The sequence below is a fragment of the Sylvia atricapilla genome, chromosome 3 (assembly GCF_009819655.1).
Source record: "Sylvia atricapilla isolate bSylAtr1 chromosome 3, bSylAtr1.pri, whole genome shotgun sequence".
Lineage (NCBI taxonomy): Eukaryota > Metazoa > Chordata > Aves > Passeriformes > Sylviidae > Sylvia > Sylvia atricapilla.
The window spans coordinates 82476228-82482308 of NC_089142.1; positions in this window are offsets into that span (position 1 = coordinate 82476228).

Genomic DNA, 6081 nt, shown 5'->3' on the forward strand with positions numbered 1-6081 from the left:
TAAAAGAGTTAATATTGTATATTTGGGAATACAGATAATACTGAAAAGCAACTTTTCTATCAAACTATAGATATCAAAAGCTATGCTCTTTGACCTATAGTTTAATTCCAGAAAAACCACTTCTTTTCAGATGAGCAGAAAATAAGCTGGAAATGATGAAACTGATTATATGTTTGAACTTAATTTCGTTGATAGATGGCATTTGTACAAGCAGCTGTCTCTATGGGTTTTGTTTTAAATCATTTGGGCTTTTAATATTGACCTTTCTGTGAATTAGTGACATCAGATAACTATTACCCAATTCAGATTTTGCAAATTTTATTCAAAAGTAGTTTTATTTATGAATATTGTATTTGTAAGAAAGAAGGCCTTTCTGACATCTCAGGCATTCTAAGCCTTGGCTACATTTTGTTCTACTGGTGTAAGTGAAGTTTTCCCAGAACTGACACTAGTGAACTGTTGCCTCAAGTTAAAGCTGTTTTGGACCAAAGTTCCTTCCTCCAAGATTTGGCCTCAGAACTCAGTTTTGTAATGCTAAGAGGAAAAAATATTTTGGAAATTATAATTAGCAGGGAGGAGGCTGATGAGTTTGACAAGGATGAGGAAGGTTCTCAGCTTCATTTCTCAAGAAATGCTGTACACCCTGCATTTCAGTTCCAGAGCTGAGACGTACACCCCCGGGAGACTGAGAGCTGGAGAATTTAGGAGCCTTCTAACACACTATTTGCCCTTATTTTGATCTTTAATTAGTTGAGGTATTGCCCAGCCTTTTTTGGGGAAGTGAAGGTCTGGTTCTGGACAGACAGCCACCAAGGTGTGTGGGCATCTGTGGAGTCTAAACACAGAAGGAATTTAAGAAAACTCCCCTGCTTTGACCAAACCAATGTGCTTTCATGAATTGCTCACTGAACTGTATTCAATATGCTCTACTTAGGATACTCACAAAACTGAAATACAATCTTATGTAAACTGCAATTGAAAAGAGTTATAAAATTTCCAATTATCCAAAACAATTTGTAGGATCTGCTATTTTTAAAAAATTGCATGTTTTTAGAGTGTAGAGCCAGACACTAATATACCTCTGATATGGAAGCCTTGCAATTGTATATATGGTTTGTGGTATACACATCAGATAATAATCTAGCATAAGTATGAAAATATTTAACTGGCATCCAGCTGCAGATTTTATTGGAGCATCCTTTGGTTGGGGTTTATAGCCTGCACAATTGAGTGGGCAGGATTTCCTGAAGAGATCAGGTCCCAAGACATTTGTGGAGGTGAAACTGGGATGATCACAAGTTACTTGTGGGAAAGGGGGTGGGAGGAGCAGGAAATGGTGCAAGGAGGTCTGCAGTCACCTGTGGGGAAGTGGTGTTTGGAGATGGGGAGATTCCCTACCTCAGATCCTAGTTACTGGGGAAGAGACACAGGTATTGTTTTGGTACATATACATTTCATGTCCCTCTGGTACCCTGGGATGGGGAACCACAAATAGCCAGTAGCTGCTCTCTGGCTTTTTACTCCAGGGAAGTTATACCTCCCACCCCCCCACATCCCCCATCTTTCATTGTAGAGGGGCTTTTGAGTCTCACCAAGGTGATGAGAGGAGGCTGGGTCAGCACTTGTTGGCACTGTGCCTGTGCGGCAACCTTTCTGTGGCTTCTTCCTTCTAGGGGAGCACTGGTGAGTGAGTGGCCAGACAAAAGACATGACCTGTGACAAGGTGGGCTCGTGGTCCTGTCTCCATGTCGCCAGAATTTATTCTGACTGTCAGATCTGTGTGCAGGAGGGCGTTCTTTCTGGATCAGACACCAGTGCTTGGGGTTTGCTTTCTCTTTGGTGCTAGTTGTGGTGATAGTTGTGTGGGGCACTGGTACAAACCACAGCCTGCCACTGCCAGGACTTTGGAGAGAGCCTTGCCCTCTTCCCTTTCTGTGGTGAGTTATGTTTGTGGTATTTGGCCTTTGCTACAGCTCTAAAGTGTAGTAAAAGGTGCTGGGGGGACTTTGAGGCCCATGGAATGCAGAATAGGAGCTTTGTGGGTTCCTCTGGACTGAAGTCCTGTTTGCTTGTCTTTGCAGAGGACTGTCCAACTTCTGTGTCTCTGTTATTGTACTTATTTGGTGCCTCACTGAGGTTGTTCTGACTTGATTGTTGAATAGATTTATTTATTTTTCAGGTCAATATTGCTAAATGCCCCTTGATTTGCAGGAGAGGGATAGGCATACTTGAGTGAAGTTTTATTTTTTTTGGTAGTTACCAAAATGTCAGAATCTGAGATTAAGCCATATCTCCTTCAGCAAGCAACATGTGTCTAGCACCTGGGACAAACATCAAGTGATCAACCTCAGACAATAGAACAGTTTTCCTAAAATTAGCATTTGCTTCTTAGACCCATAGCCATGAATAACACCCACTCCTTATGCTCAGAATGTAAAATACGAGCTCCAGGACAAATGATAATAAATGCGCCCAAATGAATTCTCCCCTCCAGGAAATGATTTAATAAGTAAGGCTGCCCCATCAGATACTTCTCCAGGGAATGTGATGTAAGTGTAAGGTGAAGTACTATCACAAAAACCTTGTGTGTATATTCCTACCAGATCTATTAGCCAGGGAAATATAAGTCAGGGTCAAGATGGCTGTACCCTTAAGCTGACATTACGTATCGTTTTGGCAGGAAGAGCTGTTTTGAGTTTCTTGATCTCTCTGTAGATGTTAAAACAATCCTGCTGACCGTTGAGGACCTGTCCTGTTACCTCCACTCACTTGTCACTGCCTCTGCTGACTGCTGCAAAAGGATGATACAAAGATCCAGTCAGTGACAGAAAAACAGACAAATGTAAGGAAAGGGACGCAACTCCTCATAACATGTGATTATTGGCTATGGGAAAGTATCCAGGGTACCAAATCAACCCAGAAAGACAGAACGAGTGATGGTGCTGTGTGTTCATGATCATTTTTCTCTGTTTCCAGAAGCTGAAGATCTCTGGGAAACTCCTGAGTGTCAGAGGTAAGTGAAACTGCCAGTGGGTGGTGCATGGGCATCTCTAATGCTTGCAGATCCGAGCTGAGCGCTGCCCTTACCCATCACATGTATTCTATTTACATCACAGCAGAGGGAGCGTTGGCAAAGTATCTCAGAGGAGCAACCTTTTGTTATACCTACAGCTGCTCCCTTCCCTGTTAGTGCACCCAACACAAAAATAATCACCATAATAAGACTCATGCAGTTAATTGATTCACCGTTTTGTGACCATTGCAGCCACCTTGGCCATAACTTAGTTACTGCATCTTGTCTCCCTCTGATCTCTTACTGGGAAAGACACACCTGAAATACCTCAGGATGTTTAGGATCGGTTCACCTGGCTGCTTCTCTCAACAGTTCACTCCATTCTGGCCTTTTTTCTGTATCTGCCAGAAGGCCGTACCAAGATATTGATTTTTCTTGTGCTGTCCTCCATGCCCTGCGCTGAGGGACTATATTTGAAATCAGTGAGTGAGCTGTGTGTTAAGAAATAGCTCTGGCACTAAAACGCTTAAAATTACTCTTTGTTTCTCTGACTTCTCTCCTAATTTGGATTATCCCCCCAGACTTGCCCACAAGATGGAATACTAAGAAAATATTGTTTTATTTAATTTGTTTTTTGATGTCCACATTTCTCACGTTTCCTGTTCCAATTTCAAAGTGAGTCTGAGCTCCTCCACTAACATTGCTCCGGCTGTTATTTTGGGGATCTGAGAGAGGAGAATAAAAATAAACAAAGTGCGGGTAATGCGTTTCTTGCCACAGGTTCTCTTAGACAAGGCAGTAAAAAGTTATTGACATTCATCTCTTTTCAGGTTAAATAGAGGGATTAGATGAAGGGTATTACTAACACAGGTCAAGGTATTAAAATATGGATGCCTAAATTTAGGCTCCTAATTTTGTATTTTGAGCCCCTAAATAAGGCTTGATCTTATGCCCTTTGAGGTCAATGCCAAAGCATTGACTGAGTTCAATCTGCAAGTTGAAGTCCCAAATTATTCTTAAAAGTTCTCAGCGTCTTACAGCTCCAAATAAGTCATCACCCTGCCTCTTTGCAAATCACGAGTCTTTCCTTAAGTTCCTAAACACAGGGCTCTTACTTTTAGGTATTCCATATTTAAAATCCTGCCTGTTGATGCTTTCTGTCTCAGGGGCCATGGACATGGGAGAGTAACAAGGCTGATAAATAAGCATAGCTGGGACACAGATAGATTTGTTTTTTTGGTGAGCAGTGCTTAGCACAAACACTGCAGATTCTGTAGCAATGTCAGTATTTATTACGGTGTAAAGTTAACATGGAAGGTGCATGAATGTCCTTGCTGGTGCCAGAATTCAGTACGTACATGACCATTTGCACAAACTTCACATACACCGCTCTCCTGGTAATAGGATGTTGGCAGGTGGGAAGATCACAGGATCCAGATGAAACATAAAACGAGATGAGCAATCCCACAGTGGTAATTTTAGAAGCTGGGTTCTGTACATTATTTACAGTATGTTGTAGTTTTACAGGGATAAGGCTGCCCCTTGCCACTCAAGGATTTAATGTTTTCTGTGGGGTTTCTGTAGGGGACTTTCCTCAAATCAGCAGCTGGAGGGGTTTTGTCCATCCAGAGGAATGTTAGAATTGGAAGTTCTTTGCACTAGAGCTACCTTCACTCTTAGAACACTCATCTAGCATGAGAGGAAAAGCCACCTAAGACCTTCCACCAAATACAAGGATTGAGTTAATCTGCTTGCTCCTGGTCTGAAGCGCAGAGGCTTGGCATAAAGATGGAGCTGTTTGCAGTGAACTGGGACAGAGTCAGAAGTGGTTCCTGCCTCTGGGAACTTTAAATTTGCTTTACCTTTAGTTAATGAAATATCCCCTCTTTTTCCTGGAGGAGGTTGAATTCTCACTGTCTCTTGGAAGGCAGTTTTGGCAATTGCATCCTGAATACGGTAAAGTCCAGTAATTTTGGATGGGTATTTGTTTCTTCAGAAACCCTCTGCAACAACCTGGAAAAAAAAAAAAAAACCATAAAAAGTTTAAAAAAAGAAAAAAAAAAAGGATTATTTTGCAATATTTGAACACCACCCACCACTTCGCTGTAGGAACGTGATCCTTCAGGAGAAAGGGTTTATATTTTCCTTCAGGCTTTTGACTGGGCTGGATTCCTACCCTTGCCCAAATGGAAGGCTGTGGGTACAAGGGGTGTGGGGAGTGACTTGCAGCTGGGGCAGTGGAGGGGCCGGATGGGAGCTGCTCCTTGCTCAGGCAGACTCGTCACTCATCTCTCAGCTTTCCTCAGGATCAGTGTGACCAGGGCAACATGCCCACATACTGCACCAAGGGGTGACACAAAATCTCTAAAAATTAAGCAAAGGGAAGAGCAGGTCGAAGATACGTCGAAAGCAAAGGGTGGGGGGTTTTTTTTGGTTGGTTTTTTTTTTGTTTGGGGGGGGGGGTTTCATATGTTTCTCTCAGCCAGCAGGTGCCTCTATAGAGCCAATGCTTTGCCTGTATCACTATGAGTCTGTGGCACAGCATTGGAATACCTGCTTCTAAATGACAATATAGCCTTTTCTTTCTTCAGTGACTTCCCCCGCTAGCCCTCCCTCCAGCCCATAATGAGCCCTGAGATCTGCCAGTCTGAACTTCCACTCCATCTGCCACATAAGGTCCTTGTAGGATGAAAGCCGGAGAAAGATGTATCTTGACACAGGCATATTGCTACTATGTATGCCCTATGAAGAATTTTTCTGTGTGACAGGAACCAAGTAGCTCAGCTGGGGAATGCCCGCACCAAACTCAGTGAGACAAAGCGGCCTCTTTGCCCTTCCAGTACCTTTCCGGAAAGCACGGTGGGGTTTGTCTGGCAAAACCTTCACCCCTTCAGTACGAAACCCTTCTGCACACCCGAGCACCACTCAGCCAGCACAGGCAGGCCCCCGAGCTACGGGAGAATAGCACTTGGTTAAGAGAAATAAAACCTAAGGGTTTAACCCTTTAACACATAGGTGCTAAGAAATCACTATATCAGAAAAGCCAAATCCGGGGGGGGGGGGGGGGG